The 23,170-nt window shown below is 43.0% G+C and overlaps 2 long non-coding RNA genes across 2 annotated transcripts; one reads left to right on the top strand and one right to left on the bottom strand.

Annotated features, from left to right (window-relative positions):
• Positions 1 to 486: 486 nt before the first annotated feature.
• LOC113525763 (uncharacterized) lies at positions 487 to 3,248 on the bottom strand. The gene is made up of 4 exons (XR_003402703.3): positions 2,988 to 3,248; positions 2,454 to 2,547; positions 2,169 to 2,256; positions 487 to 2,051 (listed from the first exon to the last, which is right to left on the bottom strand). It is a non-coding gene; the product is annotated as an uncharacterized LOC113525763 (long non-coding RNA).
• Positions 3,249 to 3,317: 69 nt separating this feature from the next.
• LOC113523760 (uncharacterized) lies at positions 3,318 to 20,603 on the top strand. Its single transcript, XR_003402456.3, has 3 exons — positions 3,318 to 3,449; positions 4,544 to 5,417; positions 5,503 to 20,603. It is a non-coding gene; the product is annotated as an uncharacterized LOC113523760 (long non-coding RNA).
• Positions 20,604 to 23,170: the final 2,567 nt, after the last annotated feature.

Raw genomic sequence — 23,170 nt, forward strand, 5'->3', positions numbered from 1 at the left:
TCAATAATGAATTAATGACAAATACATAAATTATCGCATCTTTTGTGCAGATTTGCATATCCAAACATGCAATTAATTACAATACTCATTGTAAGCATATTATTATTTATTTATTTCACACAAAATTCTATCACATCATCAAACGACATTTCAAATTTAATAAGTGTCAGGTGTGTATTCTCTATATAAGTCTATTTGTATGACGCCTTTACACTTTTTTCCATTTAAAATTAAGATGAGAACAATTGTAGGCCTATCCTATGCCCTGACATTATACCATATTCTGTGAAAAATAATCCAGCATGATCACGGTCAGTCAAATCGGTGGAAGGCACGACTGCGTCATTCTGTCCTACTCCTGGCTGAGGTATTTTTAAGTATGCAAGGTGCAATTATGTTACTGCATTGCCTTATCTGTGATGGGTTAATATAAATATAGGTTAATATTTTTTTCACGTGTTAACCCCCCCCCCCCCCCCCCCCCCCCAAAAAAAAAAAAAAAAACAATATTCTGCCTTCTTATGATCATGTTTTTCAATCAAATATTTTAATGATTAATGTTACTATTACTGTTGGTACATGTATGTTTCTTTTTTCAAAATTGACCTGGACTAAAAAATGATACACAACAAAGCAAGGCTAACCAAACTGAACATTCATTAAAGGTGTTCTGTAACACCAGGGTAGAATGTTTAATGTTTCAGTGCTATGTGCTAAAACTTACTCATAATAAATACATTTACAAGGTATTTTTCATTTCAGGCTGAAAATACACCTGCTCCAATCTATGCAGAAATTAATGCTACTGTTCTAGTGCTAAAATTATACTCTGATAGTGAGCAGGACCTCATGGTGGACTTCGAACTGAGCCATGTTACAATGGATGCCTTAATGAGGATGTTGCCACATGATGAAACACATGGCTGGGGACACCACATAACAATACTGATAACCGTGTACTGGCTAGCACATGGCCTGTCATATAGCGTGATGGACCGGCACTGCTGCATGGAGTTGGTTCCCTGGCTGGAATTAAACCTGGTCCTGCAGCGGTGAAAGCGCTGTGGTCTAACCACTAGTCCTCCAGGGACCCGCTGTACCCACATTATCAATGCATAAATATGTTCATTCTGATAGGCGATTGTTGCTGAATTCTTGTAGTCACGTATCAGGTTCAATGCAGACTATGTTTGCACTACATTAAAATACATATGGATACATCTACATTGTGTTTTGAGAACTGAAAAGGTTCTAATTTCACACTGTTGATCAGTGTAAAAATGGTTCTAGTGTGGCTTGTTAACCTGTTTTTTGGCACAGTATGGTAGGCTTTTACAACTGCTAAATATTTTATGTACTGTATATGACTGGATCTGTAAATGTTTGCTATATTGATAACACGCAAATTCAAACCAATACATATCCATGGGCATCCATTTGGGAGAGAGGATTAACCATTTTGATAATAAATATACCATCTTATTCACTGTCCTGAATTGTACACATCTGGCAAGTGTGATTGGCATAAAAACATCTAATAAGGAATATTAGGTCACACTTTTTGTTATTTCATAACGAAAAGGACACTCCATGATCATGTTTAACTCTTTGTAATTAATTGTTCAAAGAGGTCAAGGAATCTGTTGGTGGTAGTGGTCATTAGTTCATGCATGGCATGAAATAGCTCCTCCTCTTTTTCTGCCTCACTCTCCAGAAAATTCAACACCCTGATGCTTCTCCTCCTTTTAGGAGGTGGGAGACAAGACAAAGTGGTTGGCTCATCCTCCTGCCTGAGGCTGTTTGTGCTAGATGGTGAAGAGCTCTCCTCCTCTTCCTCCACGCTTGCCTGGCTAACAGCTGCAAGGGGTGCTGAGCCCGTGTCTGAGGCCACAGCTGCATATGCTGTGACTTCTGCATCACATGCGTCTATCAGGACAGGAGTCTCAATAGAGGGCCTCCCCCAATAGCCTCATGCATGGCAGAAAACCATGGCCACATGGTTGCTGTGACCTCCCCACTGTCTCTGTTCCTGTAGGAGGACAGTGGAGCTCCTAAAATAAAAGAATAGATGAGTAAGCCTATTGAACTGGCAGGAACAGGTTTCAAACAGTAAAAGCACCTAAAATATGCACCAAATGAAATGAATACATTACTTAATTTTTACCTACCTTATATTTCCTTTTCAGATTGTCCCATTTCTTAGCAATCTGACTTCATGTCACAATTCTGTTCAGACCCATCTTCTCAAGTACATCACTGTACAATACAAAGCAACAAATGACTTTTATATATATATATATATATATATATATACACACACAGAAACAACAACCAAGACATATTAATGATATTATGATAGGTATTAGCTAATAACTATTAGCTAATAATCATTGCATGTATCAAACAAAGTGAAAACAAGTATATCTTTCCATGTATAACTCAACATAACTCACACTCAGGATTTTTTGGCACTGTGCCTCTTCCCCGTAAACCCTGCAACATTTTCCCTCCGTATTTTGATTAGATTATGGGTCTCCTCATCAGTTCCTGCAGGAAATTACTTTGTATTAGTGTGGTGCAGTTCTGAATCTTAATATTTTGCATATTTGGTTATCACTACTGTACATGTATAAGCTACAAAAAATACTGTGTGACCAATGGGTTAGTTTAAAATGAAATAACTCTAGGCCTTATATAAAGTTTGTTCTCTGTTGTCAAATACAAGGAGCATTAATTATGAAAATAAAAAATATGAAAAAATTAAATTTAAAGTTAAACACATATGTGAGTTATAGTTAATATTAACTCTATTAATTAATTAACTCTAGTTAAAATTAACTCTAAGTGGAGCTATTTAGCTCCACTTCATTAAAATAAAAAGTCCAAAACAAGCTTAAAAATGCTCAAAAAGGAATATGGCTATGTCAAACATATGTTATTACATCAATACAATCTACATTTACAAGTCGTTCATGCAGCATACTTACATTTATGAGTGGTTAGAGTTCCCGCCATTGTTTCAGACTGTGGCAGATGTAAAGAAGGAGGATAAATTATACGTGCGTCAGTTTCCTCACTCCTCGTTCTCTGCCTTTGCAATAAGAGAACTGATATGTCCTTCAATATATCTGACTTCGATCTATTTCCGGGTCACGGGCTGGAGAACGGAGGAGCAAGGAAACAAGGAAGCATAAATCTGAGTATTGAAAAGCACCCCGGAAAAACATGCGAACGCCGCACAGACAGTAAATTCAAGCCCAGAATTGAGCCCACAATCCTTGAAATGTTTGGCGCCAAAGTTACCCACTGCACCACCGTGTGGCCCATTATTACAGCGCGCTTCCTGCTTCTCAGGATAGATATGGATAGGGAAAAGGGACACATGAGAAGTTCTAACTCATATAGGAAATGTGGATGGTGAAAAGGAACAAATTAGCCTCGAGTTAAATGTAAGTATGTAATCTGTAAACGAAAACGATGTGGGTGTAACAATCGGCCAGTATATTTGTGTCACAGCACACTAATTGTTCTCTGATTTATTATGCTGGCTTGACAAAGCCAACATATTGTTCTGCTTCATAAGCTTATTATTATTATAATTATTATTATTATTATTGTTGTTGTTGTTGTTATGTTGGCTTGACAAAGCCAACATACTTTTTTATAAGATTATTATTATTATTATTATTATTATTATTATTATTATGAGACCCAAAATTTTAAAACACTACTTCTCCCAGAGCTTTCAAGCTACATGCACCAAACTCGCTACAGACCTACAGCCTATTCTCACTTTGCTATGACTTTTCTGACTGATCGGAATTACGGTTTTCCTGTTACGGAAGCTCAAAGTGGCCAAAATTCCTTTTGACTTCTGGTGGGTCAACTCTGTCTGTGAACTCAGATCCCCAGCATACTGGTATTCAGTTCACCTCACGGGTGTGGTCCAGTTTTATGGACAAAATAGGTGTGACGGTCAGTTTAATCTCTGGCTACCATCTGCAGTCAGACAGGTGGAGAGGTCCAATCAGGAAATCGGCCGTTTCCTGTGCCAATACCCCAGAAAATTGGGCCCAGTTCCTGCCATGGGCTGAATATGCACAAAATTCACTGTTTCACCAGCCACCCTGAACGTCCAGGCAGATAGCCTAGAGGGAGACCCAGAAGGGCTCACAATCACCAGACTATTGAACACATTCACCTGTTCCCAATCTCACACACACACACACACACACACACACACACATACACACACACTTTAAAAGAAAGACTTCATTCACAAGAATTTGCGAAGTAAACGCTCAGTTTATGCATCCACCTCTGACATTTACCAAGCCTTATTTTCCTGTGTTTGTTATTGCACTTTTGACTTTGCTAGTTTCTTGGTTCTTTGAGTTTTGTCTTTGCTCTGTTTATGCTGATAGTGCCTCGCCTTTCCCACGCCTGTTTATTGAGATTGACTTTGGATTTGTCTGCTTGCCTGTTTCAGTAAATATACGCTCTACTGCATTTGAATCCATTTCACCTCTGGTTATTGTGACAGATTACTTCGCATCACATCATGGATCCAGCAGAAGAGCCGGACTGGCGACAGGCTATCATGGCACATGGACAGCTGATGGGAGAGCAGCTGCAGCGTTTAGCTGACCTGGATGCTAAAGTCAACATGCTCTCACAAGCTCTCACCTCCACCACCGCGCTCCGTGCTCCTACCCCGGCTCCGGTACCCAGTACACCAATGCCATTGCCGGACAAGTTTTCTTGTGATGTCTCACTATGTAAAGGATTCGTTCTTCAGTGTTCTGTGTATTTTGCTAGCCACGAGGAAATGTCCGAGCCCAATAAAATTATACGCTTCATGAACCTGTTTACCAGCCAAGTGCTAAAGTGGGCCACGGCAGTGTGGGAGCAAGGAGGCAAGCCCACATCATCCTACGAACAATTCACAGAACAATTTCGCCATGTGTTTGATCACACACCTGAGGGGAAGGAGGCTGGAAAGCAGCTGCTGGAGAGCAGCTGTCACAAGGCTCATGCCATGTAGCAGAATGTGCACTCGAATTCTGTACTGTCACAGCTGCGTTTCATCTTGGTCTCAATCCGGATGTGCTCATGGAGATGGCGTGCCACGATGAACCACTCACCCTTGAATCCCTGATTGACCTCGCCATCTGATCCACAGCCATCGCCCCTTCCAGGAGACAGGGAGCTCTCTGCATGTCAACCTCTCGCTTAAACCCATGTAACTGGCAGGTACCACGCTCAGTGAGGGAGAAAGGGAGAAGTGACATAGTAAGCACCACTTCTTCTACTGCAGAAGCAAAGAACGCCTCACCAGGCTATGCCCACTACATGCCAAGCCCCCAGCCAGGTTGGACCCTTCCTCTAGAGGGAGCTGCACTCCCTGCTTCAACACAGTGAGTTCAGTCCATTTTTTCTCTCACTAGTTGCTAACACTCCAGGTTTCAGTACAACACTCACGTATGGTTTCTGTCTTCACAGCATTAATTGACTCTGGATCAGCAGGGAACTTTATCGACGAGGACACGGTCGCCCACCTGAACATCCCGACACAGCCACTTCCACATCCTATGAATGTCCATGCCATTGACAGGGGGACCCATTGGGCAGGGCACTATCACTCACACAACATGGCTCTTGATTCTCCAAGTCAGTGCTCTCCATAAGGAACAGATTTCCCAATGATATTGGGAACCGGGAGCTCTATCTATCTATCTATCTATCTATCTATCTATCTATCTATCTATCTGTTCAACTCTACAAGTATTGGCACCCTATCTATGTATCTGTCTGTCTGTCTGTCTGTCTAATCAATGCCACAATTTTGGCACCGTATATATCTTTCTATCTGTCTGTCTGTCTGTTTGTCTGTCTGTCTAATCAATGCTACAATTTTGGCACCGTATCTATCTATCTATCTATCTATCTATCTATCTATCTAATCAATGCTACAAGTATTGGCACCCTATCTATGTATCTATCTGTCTGTGTATGTATGTATGTGTCTATCTATCTATCTATCTATCTAACTAATCAACTCTACAAGTATTGGAACCCCGACGTAATTTCCATTCATTCTCCATTCATTTTTTTTCTTACATTGGTGAGCCAGCCAGGATTTTCTGGAAAAAAAAAATCAGGGAAGGGTAAGAGAAAACTGTTTTCTTTCTTTTATGCTGTTTTTTGTCAGGGAACCCCCTTGTTTAAAAAATCTAGAAAAGAAAAATCCTAAGGGCAGAAGAGAATTTAGTTTATTCAGTATTAGCAGGAGGAGTTATTAAGCCTATTCTATACAAATTCTGTTTAAGATTCTAACGGAACTCAATCAACTTGACATAGTGTGGTGGCAGAGCTGTATCAGATCTGTTATTTCTAAAGTAACTGAAACAAAGTTGAAGTTTCTAACGTAACTGAAACTGGCTGTTAAGTTGTTCTAATTCTGTTGGAAATTCTAATGAAACTGAATAGACCCGACGCAGTGTGGTTGCAGAATTATTTCTGAACTGTAACAGAATCTTTTATAGTAAGTCCGATGCACTGCGGCAGTGTTATACTTTAAACTGTTTATAAATGTTATAGTTGAACATTTTGAGGCCTGACGGAGTGTGGCTGTGTCCAAAGCAGTGAGACAGAGAAGTTCAGAAACCTAACATGGTGCTGATATTTCTATTCCTTAGTGTACAAAGTACAGGAGAAGTGAATAAATAGATTTACGTATATCGTAAAATAACTAGATAACGTGTAATCACTGAGAAGGAAATTGTGAACAACTATTGAATTACGACACCTAATTCAATAATAATTAAAAATGGAAAAGATGATTGTCAAATACATCACCAATCATGGATCACAGGGTGTGTGTGATGGAATAGAGAACATTGTTGATAAGCCGTATGAATGGGCTATCTCTAAGTTTGAAACCTATCTCAAAATGCCCAAGAACAAAAAAGGGATTGTAAATATTGCTGTTGGAGGCCAATGCAATGAGTGGTTAGTTGATTCTGGTGCTTCATTAACGATTCTCCATTCAGACAATCCCCCACAGAAAAGCAAGAAAACAATAATACTAGAAGGTTTTGATGGAACAATTTCTCTAGCCTCTCAGACAGAAAACATGTCATTCCAAATTGGCAAAGATGATTTCAAAGACAAAGCCTGGCTCAACAGAACTGGTGATGGTCGCAGTATCTTAGGCTTAGATATTATGACTAAGTGTGGTTATATTATTGACTATGATAATAACTGTATTTGGTGCAATCCTCAGAGCGAAGACAAAGTTGTGGATATTTTAACTGTACATGCTGTGCATGCAGTTAAAAAATCATTATGACTTAGGATTATGACTTAGATACATTGTTGTCAGTGGAAGATTCTGAGATCTCTAACCTGGTTGTTTCTTTAGACAAAGCATTAATTGTTGGAGACTTTAATATTCATTTTGATAATCCAGAAGACTCTCTGAGAACAGCAGTTGTGTCCATACTTGATTCTGTAGGGGTTAATCAGAATGTAATAGGACCCACTCATAGTGGTGGTCACACTCTTGATTTAATATTAACATTCGGATTAAATATAGAAAATATAGTCTCATTTCCACAGTCTGAAGCTATCTCAGATCATTACCTCATCTCATTTAAAATGTGTCTTAATCATAATACATCACCATGTCATACGTACTTTCACGTCAACAACTGCACAGAGTTTTATCAGTAATCTCCCAGATTTACTAACCATGATTGGATCACCAAAGAATCCCAAAGAACTTGACCAGGCAACTGAATGCTTAGACTCAACGTTCTGCAACTCGCTAGATAAGGTAGCTCCACTTAAAAGAAAAAATAATTAGGGAGAAAAGGCTAGCACCCTGGTATAGCAATCACACACGAACTTTAAAACAGACCACTCGAAAACTAGAATGTAAATGGCGTCAAACTAAATTGGTAGTATTTCAAATAGCATGGAAGGAGAGCCTTTTGAGCTATAGAAAAGCTCTTAGTGCTGCTAGATCAGTGTATCTTTCCACCCTAATTGAAGATAACAGAAATAATCCTAGATTCTTATTTAATACTGTAGCAAAATTAACTAGGAATAAGACCACAATAGAAACACGCACACAATCATTATATAGTAGCGATGACTTCATGAATTTTTTCAGTGGTAAGATTGAAAACATCAGGCTAGAAGTTCAGACTATTAATTTAAAACCGGACAGTTCTATAACTAACCCTGTAGATGATAATATGATAATATTAGATAAACAACTACGCTTTACTCCCCTTGAAGAGAATTTCATCATCAAAATCATCAACCTGTATGCTAGATCCTTTACCTACTTGTTTCCTCAAACAGATAATTCCTGAAACAATCAAACCTTTTTTAAAGATAATCAGTTCTTCCCTTAGCATTGGCTATGTACCTAAATCTTTTAAATTAGCAGTTATCAAGCCCCTGATTAAAAAACCTGACCTTGACCCCTGTCAGCTGTCTAACTATAGACAAATATCAAACCTCCCCTTTATTTCCAAGGTCCTAGAAAATGTTGTAGCACAGCAGCTATGCTCATACTTACATAGGAATAACATTCATGAAATGTATCAGTCAGGATTTAGGCCTCATCATAGCACAGAGACAGCACTGGTAAAAGTTGTAAATGACTTACTACTGGCCTCTGATCAGGGTTGTGTCTCCTTGCTGGTGCTGCTTGACCTTAGTGCAGCTTTTGATACCATTGATCATGCTATTCTCCTCGATAGACTAGAAAATGTAGTAAGCATTAAGGGAACAGCCCTTTCCTGGCTCAGGTCTTATTTGACTGATCGTTATCAGTTTGTAAACGTAAATGGTGACTTCTCTTCTCATACTAAGGTAAAGTTTGGTGTCCTGCAAGGCTCTGTTTTAGGCCCACTGCTCTTTTATCTATATATGCTACCTCTGGGTAAAATTATCCGTAAGCATGGTATTAGCTTCCACTGTTATGCTGATGACACATAGTTGTCTGTTTCAGCAAAGCCAGATGACAGACACCAGCTTAATAAAGTTGAGGAATGTGTAAAAGACTCAAGTGGCTCCGTTGGTTGTTTTTGCATGCTGACTGGCGTCTGCTGCCCTCTACCTGTGTTGTGTTGGGCACAGGTAAAACAGCTTGAACAAAATTTTTGGGAGAAATTAATGAACCCTTTAGTAAACCAGTGTTTGTTTACCTGGGAGACCATCCATTCTTTTGACAGGTGGTCAACTCCATGTGTCAACCTAACATAAAAAAGAAACAAACATTTTGGAAGACAGGGGTTACCATTAGGCCCATACCAAATACCATCCTTGAAGGTGGCTTGTGCCCACTTCCATTGTTGTTTGTCTTCCAGGTTGGCCATGCTCTGTAAATCATGCAGGTTTGTTGAAGGCGTTAGTTCTTGTGGAATGCTAGTGAGTTGACAAGAGGCTGTTGTGGTTAGCTTGGCTGGATTTTTGGCAGCTGCATCAGCTCTTGCGTTACCTAGAGATATAGGATCTTTGTTGTTAGTGTGAGCCTCATATTTGCATACTGCAAGCTATTTTGGGAGTAGCACGGCCTCAAGAGGTTCACTAAACAATGATGTGCTATCTGTTTGTCTCTGGATGCGAGAAAGTTTATTTTTTTTCCATAGTGTACCAAAATGACATTTAACTCCGAATGCATATCTACTATCTGTGTAGATATTAACTGATTTTCCTTCAGCATGCTTGCACTTCTGTTAAAGCTTTCAGCTCAGCCTGCCTGTGCAGAGAAGTTGGATGGTAGTCGTTCTGCTCTAACTGTTTCATATTGGGAAACTACTGCATACCCTGCCTGTATTTTGGGTCATATGGCTGGGTCACATGAGGCTGAGGTTTCCACAAACAGCTCCAGATCTGCATTGGGCAATGGAACTTCCCGTAAGTCAGGCCTAGGACTGCAAACTTTGGTTATTGCTGCAGCATAATCATGTGGTTCACCATCAACCTCTGTTGGAAGAAGAATTGCAGGGTTTTTATAATGTGAAGAAAAAATCTGCCAGAGCTTCACTCTTACCTCAACTCCTACACTACACATTCACCATCCCCCTTCTCTTCCACAATGCTCCAGACCATCTCACAAGACCTCCTCCCTTTCATCACTACTTTGATTAATGGCTCCATAACAACTGCTTTCAAGAGAGCAAGGGTTCTTCCCATCCTGAAGAAACCCACTCTGGATCCTGGAGCTATCGACCGGTATCACTTCTGTCTTTTCTTTCTAAAATCCTTGAATGCTTCCTACCTGGAGGCTCGGTCATTCCAGGTGAAAGTGGAGGGGAACCACATCTGCTCCATGCAGACTTTCCACTAGTGGCCCAAAAGTCTCAGTACTTAGTCATCTTCTGTTCTCCCTCTATACTCGATTTCTTGGTGAGGTCATATCCTCACATGGGTTTTCATACCATTGCTATGCAGATGACACTCAACTCTCCTTCCCTCCCTCAGACACTCAGGTTTCTGCTCAGATCTCAGCATGTCTGGCAGACATCTTATCATGGATGGCAGCTCATCAGCTGAAACTTAATCCCAGGAAAACTGAAATGCTGTTCATCCCAGGTGGTTCAACCCCACATTGGGATCTGGTTTATTAGTGGTAGACAGATTCTCTAGGTGGGTAGAGGCCTTTCCCACCAACCACAAGTGTTACCCCTTGTCCTGATGACCATGAGATGCTCAATAAACTGTAAATATAGAAAATATAGTCACATTTCCGCAGTCTGAAGCTATCTCAGATCATTATCTCATCTCATTTAAAATGTGTCTTAATCAAAATATATGCAGCTTGTCATGCTACCACATCAAACATACAGTCATGTCAGCTACTGCACAGATTTTTTCAATAATCTCCCAGAGTTACCAACCATTATGGATCACCGTCTGATCCCAAAGAACTTGATCAGGCCACTGAATGCTTAGAGTCAACGTTCTGCTAAACGATAGATAAGGTAGCTCCACTTAAAAGAAAATTTTAATTTTAATCTCTCCACCATAATTGAAGATAACAAAAATAATCCTAGATTCTTATTTAATACTGTAGCAGTTTTAACTAGGAATAAGACCACAATAGAAACGTGCACACAATCATTATATAGCAGTGATGACTTCGTGATTTTTTTCAATGGCAAAATTGAAAATATCAGGCAGAAAATTCTGACTATTAATTTAAAATCAGACAGTTTTATAACTAACCCTGTAGATAATTATATAACAATATCAGATCAATGATTAGAAGAAACTAATTTCACTAATTTCTCCTCATCAAAATCATAAACTTGCATACTAGATCCCTTACCTACATATTTCTTCAAACAGATAATTCCAGAAGCAATTGAACCTTTTCTAAAAATAATCAGTGGTTCTCTTGGCTATGTACCTAAATCCTTTAAACTAGCAATTATCAAGCCCCTGATTAAAAATCATGACCTCAACCCCTGTCAGCTGTCCAACTATAGGCCAATATCAAACTTCCCCTTTATCTCCAAGATCTTAGAAAAGGTTGTAGCACAGCAGTTATGCTCATACCTACATAGGAATAACATTCATGAAATGTATCAGTCAGGATTTAGGCCTCATCATAGCACAGAGTCAGCACTGGTTAAATTGGTAAATGACCTACTACTGGCCTTATTGTCATTGTCAGAGTAAGAGTATAGAGACAACAAAATGCAGCTAGCTTCCAAACAGTAGTGCAAATAGCAAATGAGTTAAAATGATGTGACAAAGTTATGGTGCAATAAGTTAACAGTGTACAGGTAAAGGTAAACAATATGATGCATACCAGTATTGCAAGGGGCAATTAAGTTAAATGGAATAAATAAGACTTATGGTAAAGTTAGTTGAGATAAATGGTATGCAGGTAGAGGTAAGCAGCATGATGCATTCAATATGATGCAGTGGATACATACATACAGTGGATAAAATTGCAGATGTGCAAATAGCAATAATGTGCAAATAACAGTATGATATAAATGATAGTAATAATGACAGGTAATGCAGTAATGTCCAAGTATTTGCAAATAATTGCAGATAACAGTTGTGCCTAATGCTAATGTTTAGTTATTAGGTGGAGACTGGCAGTTAATGCTTAGAAGCTGAGTTCAGCAGTAGTACAGCTGATGGGAAAAAGCTGTCTTTTTGTGCGACATTGCAGACTTCTGTAGCATTTTCCTGATGGGAGAATGTTTCAATTGCTTCTGCATTATCAAGGTGTCCATGACAATACCTCTCACTCGCCGCAAGCATTGCTTTGGATAAATGTCTGAAATGTTGGGCAACTGTGTTCCAATGATGGCAGTTTTCAATACCCGTTTTAGTGCCTTCTGGTCACACACTGTGCAGTCAATGTACCATACTGTGATGCAGTTTGTAAAGATGCTCTCAATGTACAGTGATAGAAGTTCACCATGATCTGAGGAGCAAGGTGAGCTTTCTTCACTCACCTCAAAAAGTACAGGTGATGCTGCGCCTTTTGAGAAGAGAGGAGGTGTTGAGGTTCCAGGAAAGGTCAGCAGAGATGTGGACACCCAGAATCTTGAAGCTAGAGAACCGCTCTACCTCATCCCATTAACAAGGATAGAGGTGTGTTTGTGCATTCTCAAAGACTTCCAGAATTCTACAATCAGTTCTTTGGTTTTCTGGGTGTTAAGGTCGAGGTTGTTATTGGCACACCATCTTACCCAATGCCTCTCAAAGCACTTGGAGATGGGGGTAAAAGTGACTGGACAGAAGTCGTTGAGCACTGTTGCAGAACCATGCTTTAGTATTGGCACAACAGTGGCAGTTTTGAAGGAGGTGGGAACAACTGTTTGGGCCAGTGGTAAGTTAAATATATCTGTGAAAACTTGGGCAGATCTCTGGTGGAGAGAGACATCTGGGGTCACCAATTGGTTGTTGTATTTTTCTGGTCAAAGCGAGCATAAAAAGTGTTGAGCTCCTCCAGGAAGGAACATTCAATGGTTGAGGGTATGGTGTTGGCTGGCTTGTAGTCTCTGAGGACCTGGATGCCTTGCCACATGCATCGAGGGTCAGAGTTGTTAATATTGTCCTCTAACTGCAGCTTGTATTTGCGCTTGTCATCCTGGGTTCCTCGCTTCAGGTTGGCCCTGGATGCACTGTAAGCTTCTCAGTTTCCAGACCTGAAATCAGCATCTTGTGACTTCAGTAGGAAGTTCATCCAAGGCTTTTGATTGGGATATGTTTTAACAGTCTTAAGGGCAGTGACTGAGTCAACACATCTGTTAATATGTTTCTTTTATTTCTTCACTACTCAACCCTCCCGCTCCTACTGCTCCATCCTCCCTGACTGCTGAAGACTTTGCCACTTTTTATGATGAGAAGATTGGAAAAATCTGCCAGACATTCACTTCTACTCCTACTCCTACATAACACACTGAGGATTCTCCTTCTCATTCGCTGACACAGTTTTCTAAACTAACAACAGAAGAGATACTGCAAATGATCTTATCCTGCAATCCTACCACCTGCCCATTGAATCCAATCCCTTCCACAATGCTCCAGACCATCTCTCAAGACCTCCTCCCCTTCATCACCACTATCATCAATGGCTCCATAACATCTGGTCATGTACCAACCTCACTCAAGAGAGCAAGGGTTATTCCCATCCTGAAGAAACCCACTCTAGATTCCTCTGACATCAGCAACTACTGACCGGTATCACTTCTCTCTTTCTAAAACCCTTGAACGAACTGTCTATAATCAGCTGTCTTGCTATCTCTCACAGAACAACCTCCAAGATCCCAATCAGCCTGGCTTCAAACCAGCACACTCCACAGAGACTGCCCTTTTGGCCATCACTGAGAAGCTACATGCTGCTAGATCAGCCAGACTGTCTTCAGTCCTCATCCTCCATGGCCTTGCAGCAGCATTTGACGCAGTGAACCACAAGACTCTCTTGTCCACCCTCATGAGCCTAGGAATTCGTGGTGCAGCATGGCAATGGTTTGCTTCCTACCTGGAAGGTTGGTCATATCAGGTGACATGGAGGGGATCCACATCTGCTCCTCGCAGACTCTCCACTGGTGTTCCATAAGGCTCAGTACTTGGTCCTCTCCTGTTCTCCCTCTATACTCAATCTCTTGGTGCGGTCATATCCTCACATGGGTTTTCATACCACTGCTATGCAGATGACACTCAACTCATCCTCTCCTTCCCTCCCTCAGACACTCATGTTTCTGCTCGGATATCAGCTTGTCTGGCAGACATCTCATCATGGATGACAGCTCATCAGGTGAAACTTAATCCCACCAAAACTGAACTGCTGTTCTTCCCAGGTGATGCATCACCATCTCAGGATCTTGCAGTCTCCCTAGACAATTCTCTGATCTTGCCTTCGGTTACTGCAAGCAACCTTGGGGTAACCATGGACAATCAACCGTCCTTCTCCTCTCACATTGCTAATCTGACACGCTCATGTCAATTTCTCCTTTATAACATCAGAAGAATTCATCCATTTCTTTCCTCACAGGCCACACAGGTGCTTGTTCAGTCCCTTATCATTTCAAGACTGGACTACTGCAACTCACTCCTGGCAGGTATGCCTCTGAGCGCCATTCGTCCTCTGCAACTGATCCAGAATGCAGCTGCATGACTGGTTTTCAACCTTCCTAAATTTTCGCTCCCTCCACTGGCTTCCTGTAGCTGCCCGCATCAGATTAAAACACTGATGCTTGCCTACAAAGCCAAAAACGGACCAGCACCCACTTATCTCAAAGCACTTATCACACCTTGAGCGGCACCACGCTTCCTCCGATCCTCTTGCACTGCTTGACTGGTCCCACCATCTCTCAGTGTACAAGGAAGGCATGCATCGAGACTCTTCTCTGTTCTGGCATCAAGGTGGTGGAATGAACTTCCCCTAGATGTCCAAACAGCTGAGTCACTGGCAGTCTTCAAATGATGTCTACAGACTTACCTCTTCATAAAGTACTTAAGTTAACACTTTCACACCAAAAAAAAAAACAAAAAAAAACCCCTCCCCAACAGAGTTTTGGACTGATGGTATTCCTAGTTTGTGACCTAGTGAGCCAGTATCAGAATGTATTTTTGATAGACTTCAAAGCACTATTGTAAGTCGCTCTGGATAAGGGCATCTGCCAAATGCCCCAAATGTAAATGTTAATTCAATTCAATTCAATTTTATTTGTATAGCGCGTTTAACAATGGACATTGTCACAAAGCAGCTTTACAGAAATAAATGGATTCACAAAAAAATATATTGTAAATATGTAAATTTATCCCTAATGAGCAAGCCAGAGGCAATGGTGGCAAGGAAAAACTCCCTGAGATGATATGAGGAAGAAACCTTGAGAGGAACCAGGCTCAAAAGGGAACCCATCCTCATCTGGGTGCAACAGATAGTGCAATTATAAATAAATCCCTTCTATTATTGTGTACTACATGGACAAATAGTGCAATTGTGCAAGAAGTTTTTGCAAGAAGTCCAGTTGGTTAAAATCTATCCACTGTCCACTGATGGAGTCCTGAGTACGAAGGTGTTCCTGGCAACCGCAGCACCAAAGCCACTACAGCAATCGCAGGCCCAGGCCATTACAGTACAGCTCCCAATATGTGATCCCCAAGCCATTTCCACAGACCCCAGGTGGGACTATCCCCAGCAAACCAAATGGTTCTTCAGATCGTCCATATGGGGCCGCCCCCAGCAGCAGCGAGCGAACTCAACCGATGAGAACTCCAACCAGAAGTAGGGCATCAGGATGGGTCAAGCAGATGGTGAAGAACAGCATTAGTGTAGATGTCAATGTTCGTATGAGAGTCCTGCAAATGCACTCCAGTCTGTGTGCTGGAACGGATGTTGTAATGAGGAGTCCGCCCCCTCTAGCCATACTTTCACAGTTCTCACTGATGTCTTTACATGTTTCACGATGGGGGTATACATTAGGAGTAGCAGCAGGGATAGGGGTTCAGATTGACTAAGGTGGGTGAGGGTGATGGTTTTGTAAGCTTCAGTCACATTAGTGTAGACATGACCCAAAGTATTGTCACCTCTTGTGGGACAGGAGACATTTTGGAAAAATCTCGGAAACGCAGTCCTTAAGTTAACTTGATTGAAATCGCTAGCCATAATAAAGGCACCGTCTGGACGTTCTGTTTGTAGCTTGCCAATGCTAGCCCCGAGTTCTTTCATGGCTCTTTCATAAGCATCTGGGGGGACGTACACAGCAGCGATTATGGCGCATGGGAATTCGCGTGGTAGATAGAAACGTCTCAATAATGTCACTCAATAATGAGGTATTCAACATCAGCAGAGCAACGTGCCTCAGTAACGGCAGTGTCTGTACTCCAACCTTTGTTTATATAGACTCTGCCTTTACCAGAGTCCGCTGCTGTTCTGTCAGCTCTGAAAAAGTTGCATCCCTCTAGCTTATTCGCACTATTTGGAGTGCAGAGGTCTGGGCAAGTTTCAGTGAGAATCATAACATTACAGTCTATAAGCATTTTCTGATATATCCAAAGCCGTAGTTCATCAATCTTATTCTCCAGAGACCTTACATTAGCTAGAAATATGCTAGGTAGTGCAGGTCGGTGAGGATTAGCCTTTAGATTAACCTTAATTTTTTTGAGCAGTGTATATATATATATACTGCTCAAAAAAATTTAAATCACACATTGGATCTTGATGAACGAAATATTCAAGTTAAAAATCTTTACTTACATACATTGTGTAATTTGTTGAGAACAAAATGATGTCACAATGGTGAATGGAAGCCAGAGTCATCAGCACACTGAGGTCATCAGTCTGTGCTACTTGGTGGCTTCAGATGCTCCGATACATAATGTCCCAGAGGATTCAGTTCTGGGGAATGTGAGGGCCAGTCAATGGCATCAATGATTTTGTCATCCGCCTACACACTCTGGCCACATGAGGCCGGGCATTGTCATGCACCAGGAGGAGCCCAGGGCCCACTGCTCAGGTCTGACAACGCCTCTGAGGATTTCATCCCGGTGCCTAACAGCAATAAGGGTACTGTTGTCTAGCATGTGGAGGTCTGTGCAACCTCCACTTTCACCTTCACTCTCCCTTGATCACTATTCCTGCCTCCCCGTGTCTGTGTTCCGCCCAATCGTTGTCCAGTGTTGTCACAGTGGTGGAGGATGCGGGCATGAACACAAACACCAGCAAGAAGATGGATCCCATGTTTCAGGAATTCCTCCAGACCCACCTTCAGCAGCAGGCAGTGACCCAGGAGCTAGTCAAGAGTCTCCAGGTCGCCCCTCAGGAACTCTTGGAGGTGAGAAAAGGGCCATCTGCCTGATTACATTTGAGTGGGTGGCCCTGCAGGAAAATTGGCCCAAGGAGCACTGGGCCTCCGCCCTTGCTCTTATCATGTGAATTTTCCTGACGAGGCCAAGCAGTATGAACTCATGAAAAAGGAGATTCTCCTGAGCTGCGGCTTCTCTTCTGCCAGCGCAGTGGCCGAGTTCCACCACTGGACTTACAACTCTAAAGCCACCCCTCATGGCCAGATGGACATGCTCCTGCGGACCACCAGGAGGTGGCTGCAGCCAGAGACACTCTCTGCAGCTGAGGTCATTGAGAAGGTGGCCATGGACCGCTTTCTGAGAGCTCAGCCGCCCGAAGAGTGGAAAGCTGTGGGCATGAGAGGAGACCGGAACCCCCAAGAGATAGTGAAAATGATGGAGCCAGCGGTGGCCACTCTGGAGATTGACAGGGGCAAACCCAGCCAACACCCGTCTGCCTTTGGAAATAACCGGGAGGAATCCATGCCGACTGTGCCTGACCCCACCGCCCCTCGATCTGTGGACAAACCCTGGCTCTCCAGATGTGTACTCCACAAAGAATTGTTGGTAGTTTCCTGCAGCCGAACCCAGGCCCTCATGCACCTGGCCCACTTGGACCTGATGGGGGGGCATCTGGGGGCCCGCAACACCCTGATGAAGCTGAAGAACCACTTTCTCTGGCCAGGGATGGACACGGAGGTCTGCACATTCTGCCAACAGTGCCCTGAAATGCCAAAGGACCACCCCCTACAAGCCTGCTCCTGCGCCCCTCATCCTGTTCCCCATTATCGGCGTCCCCTTTGAGAGGATCGGCATGGACCTCGTAGGGCCGCTGGCAAAATCTGCTCAGGGTCATGAACACATCCTGGTGATCATGGATTATGCCACCCAATACCCCAAAGCAGTTCCCCTGCGGAAGGCCACCTCCCAGAAAATCGCCCGTGAACTCCTACTACTCTTCAGCTGAGAAGGAATACTGAAGGACATCCTCACTGACCAAGGTACACCTTTTATGTCCAAACTAATGACGGCTCTGTGTCGGCTGTTGCAGGTGAAGCACCTGAGGACGTCCGCCTACCACCTCCAGACTGACAGGCTGGTGGAATGTTTCAATCAAACACTGAAGAGGATGCTGAACATAACCCAAGAGGCGTGGGAAAAGCAGCAATCCCCCTATTGCTCCCTGGTCGAGTACGTCCAGGAAATGCAGGAGAGGATCAACAGGGTGATCTCCATTGTCAGGGAGCATATGCAGGCTGCTCAGCAAGAACAGAGGAGGACCTCCAATCAGCCCGCTCAACCCTGCGAGTTCCACCCCGGTGACAAGGTCCTCCTCCTCCTTCCTGACACCTCTTGCAAATTCCTGGTCTGTTGTCAGGGCCCATATACAGTCCTTGAGAGGGTGAGTCCTGTCAACTACTGCCTGCAGCAGCCAGGTAGGCGCACTGAAACCCAAATATGCCATATTAATTTGTTGAAAAAGTGGACTGAACCAGCCCCTGTGGTGTTTGCCTTTGTGAGTCTTCCCACAAATCCCCCAGAGCGTACCTTGGTCCACCAAGAAGAGGAGCTCACCCCAGTGCAGAGCTAGGAGTTGGCTGAGCTGGTGGACCAGTTTGCGGATGTCTCCTCCTCCACCCTGGGCCTCATGCGCCTGGTCCACCAAGACATCAAAACCCCACCAGGAGTCGTGGTGAGACAGCAGCCCTACCACATCCCGGAGGTCTGCCATAAGGCAATCGAGGAGGATGTCACCCAGATACTTTGTGATGGAGTTATCAAAGAGCCCACCAGAGTCCAACAGCCCCAGGTCCAGCCCCATTGTCATTGTCCCATTGCCCAAGTCTGACAGAAGCATCCGGCTGTGCAATGACTTCCGGCAGCTCAACCAGGTGTCTGAGTTCGACAGTTACCCCCTCCCTAGGGTCGATGCCCTGGTGGAGCGCCTGGGGAGGGCCCACATCATTTCCACCTTAGACCTGATCAGGGGGTACTGGCAAGTGGCTCTGAGCCCTGACGCAAAGCCTAAGACAGCAATCTCCACCTCCAGCGGCCACGGGTCTTCTCCTTTGGCCTACATCGGGCTCCAACAATGTTCCAGCGGCTGATGGATATTGTCCTCTGGCCCCATCACCAATATGCCATTTACAACGTTGCAATACACTCCACCACCTGGTCTGACTGCCTCCGCCATCTCAGGGAGGTCCTGGGTGAGCCCCGGAAGTCCGGGCTAACCGCAAACCCCAAGAAATGCCATGTGAGACTCACAGAGGTACAGTACCTGGGGTACTGCATCTGCCGGGGGCTCCTGATCCTCAGGAGAAGAAGGTGGAGGCAATCCAAAGTTACTCACACCAAACCACGAAAAAGCAGGTACGTGCCTTCCTGGGGTCGGCGGGATAATATCGTTGTTTTGTGCCCAACTTTTGCTTGATTACCTCTCCTGTCTCAGACCTAACTAGGAAAGGCCAAACGGACCGGGTGCACTGGTGTTGGGAGACCAAGGAAGCCTTTGAGAGACTGACATGCTCCCCCATTCTTAGGAACCCCGACATTTCAACCTCCCCTTCGCGGTTCACACAGATGTGTCGGAGACAGGACTGAGGGCTGTCCTGTCTCAAATATTTGAAGGGGAGGAGCGCCCGGTCCTCAACGAAAGCTGACCCCCACAGAACAGAAGTATGCTGCTATGTAGAGGGAGGCCCTGGCCATCAAGTGGGCCATCAAGGAGCTGCTGTACTATCTCACCGGCCAACCCTTCACCCTGGTCACTGACCACGCACCCCTGCAATAGATGGCCAAGGCCAATGATACCAACACCTGGGTAACTAGATGGTTCCTCTCCCTACAATTTCACTGTCCAGCACCAAGCGGGGCTCTGCATGGCAATGCAGATGAGCTCTCTCGCCAGTTCGAGATCCATGGCCAACCCTTGCCGGCAGTAGTCTCGGAGCTGGGGGGGGGGGGCACTGTGATGGTGGGCCGGCAGCCCGCGCACAAGGATCAGCGCTCCTCACACAACTGCCAGCAGGGTGCTGAATGGACAGCGCCAGTTCAGCACCCCCATTGTTTTGGACAGTTTGAGTCCGCATGGCTGTGAGGCGGAGCACAGAAACTTGGCTCGGCTGGTAGCCAATAAATGTGGCGGCGCTCCCAGCTCCGGGATGACCACTCACTCCCCGTCACTTCGCCAGCCCTTTCACTTTCACCCTCCTTTGATCACTGGACCTAAATAAAAGCACAAGTTCACCTGTTTCGCCCAATCGTGGTCATGCATTGTCACTCATATATATATATATATATATATATATATATATATATATATATATATATATATATATATATATATATATATATGTATATATATATATATATATATATATATATTTCTGGATATATATCCAGAAGTATTTGGACAATGATGGAGTTTTTGTGAGTTTGCCTTTATACACCACTTTATACATACAACAGATTTGAAATAAAACAATCACAAGATGTGATCGAAGTGTAGACTTTCAGCTTTATTTTAAGAGGTTCCACAAAAATATGCCATTTACCATTTAGGAATTACAGCCATTTTCAACAAAGTACTTCCATTTTCAGGGGCTCAAAGGTATTTGGACAAAGTGACATAATTGTAAATATGACCATAATTTTAATACTTGGATGAAAATCCTTTGCAGTCAATGACTGCCTGAAGTGTGGAGCCCATGTTCTCAAAACTCAAATTCTGAGTTTCCTCCCTGGAGATGCTTTGCCAGGCCTTCACTGCAGCCACCTTCAGTTGCTGCTTGTTTGTGGGTCTTTCCGCCTTCAGTCTTGTCTTCAGTAAGTGAAAAGCATGCTCTATTGGGTTGAGATCAGGCAACTGACTTGGCCAATGAAGAATATTCCATTTCTTTGCCTTCAAAAAGTCTTCAGTGGCTTTCACAGTATGTTTAGGGTTATAATCCACCTGCAATGTGAAGCGGCGTCCTATCAGTTTTGTAGCATTTGGCTGAATGTGAGCAGAGAGTATAGCCCTATACACGTCAGAATTCATCTTGCTACTTCTGTCAGCAGTAACATCATCAATAAACACCAGTGAGCCCGTTCCATTGGCAACCATACATGCCCATGCCATAACACTTCCTCCACTATGTTTGACACATGATGTGGTATACTTTGGATCATGAGCTGTTCCTTTCTTTCGCCATACTTTTCTCTTCCCATCATTCTGGTACAACTTAATCTTGGTTTCATCAGTCCAAAGAATCTTATTCCAGAACATGGGAGGCTTTTTTAGATGTTTTCTGGCAAAGTCTAATCTGGCTTTCCTGTTCTTGAATGTTACCAGTGGTTTGCACCTTGTTGTAAACCCTCTGTATTTACATTCATGAAGGCGTCTCTTGATTGTAGATTTTGACAATGATATGCTTACCTTCTCCAGAGTATTCTTGACTTCTGTTGATGTTGTGAAGGGGTATTTCTTCACCAAGGATCCCCTTTGAGCCCCTGAAAATGGAGGTACTTTGCTTAAAATAGCTGTAATTCCTAAATGGTAAATGCCATATTTTTGTGGAACCTCTTAAAATAAAGCTGAAAGTCTACACTTCGATCACATCTTGATTGTTTTATTTCAAATCTGTTGTGGTGGTGTATAAATGCAAAATCACAAAAACTCCTTCATTGTCCAAATACTTCCAGACCTGACTGTACATATATATGTATCTGATACATCAGCCATGAGCTTAGTGTTCTGTCGCTCTCCCTCAAAGAATGCACCTGCTGGTGTATGTCTGCTTTTAGGGAAGAAACGTTCTTAGAAGTGTGATAAATGCGCAACGCTGCTTAACAATGATGGATCAAGTACCCCCCTTTCAGCTAATAATATATCTAGGGCCATCCAATTTTGGACAGCCATTTTACGCACTGCTGCTGATTCTGAGGATAGTTGCGCAAGGGCCTTAGCAGTGTCATTACCAATGTGTGAACAACTCTTCAAATTTTATCAAGACCTGTGGTTACGCCATATTGTGGAACTAGAGCTGCAAAAAAGCACTGAGTTGGGCTAGCTACACCCTCTCCATTACCAAACAGGTCATGTTTTGCTCTAGGATGTTTAGCTTCTGGGGTATATCTCAGTGCTGGAACTACATATCCCCAGTAACAGGATCCCGTCCAGATAGCAGATAGCACATGATAAGCATGTCTGCCACAGATGAATACAGTACCATTGTGTGCTGGTTGGTCTCTCTCTCTCCCACACCTTAGGGGTGTTCAGCATGAAAGTATCTGTGTGTGTGCCCGCAGTGATTTTAACATGTGGATAGCCATAGCGCAATAAACAAGAACTTGTCCTACTTGTGGACCATTACCTTCTTTCTTAAAACAGATTTTTTAAGACTTTAGGCACATAAGCTAGTGGAATGGGCTCTCTATTAGCTGTCACTGGTTTGAAATGTAAAGTAAGGTTTGGCTGGAATGGTGATTTGTGGATATATCTCAGCACTTCTGGGTAAAAGGCCATAAATCCAACATTGCTCTCTTCTCAGAGCTTGTGCAAAGCCATGAGCAGCTCTCAAGAATGTATTGTCTACTGCCAATTCAGCATGTTCATGATACACCTCAGAATGACTGTGGTTGTTACACACTATGAACAAGAAGACAACTAGGGATCTCCATGTCTCATGATGTATGACAACTCTTGATTAAATGTGTGATTTATTTTACCGTTTATAGTTTTTCCAAAACCACTCACCACTCTCAACAATGTCAGTGTACACTCCTTCTCTTCCTGAATCTGTTTAAACTCAGAGTACACAATTAGTAACACATAATATTCATCTATTAGAAA

Source organism: Pangasianodon hypophthalmus, chromosome 17, assembly GCF_027358585.1.
Source record: "Pangasianodon hypophthalmus isolate fPanHyp1 chromosome 17, fPanHyp1.pri, whole genome shotgun sequence".
NCBI classification, from domain to species: Eukaryota; Metazoa; Chordata; class Actinopteri; order Siluriformes; family Pangasiidae; genus Pangasianodon; species Pangasianodon hypophthalmus.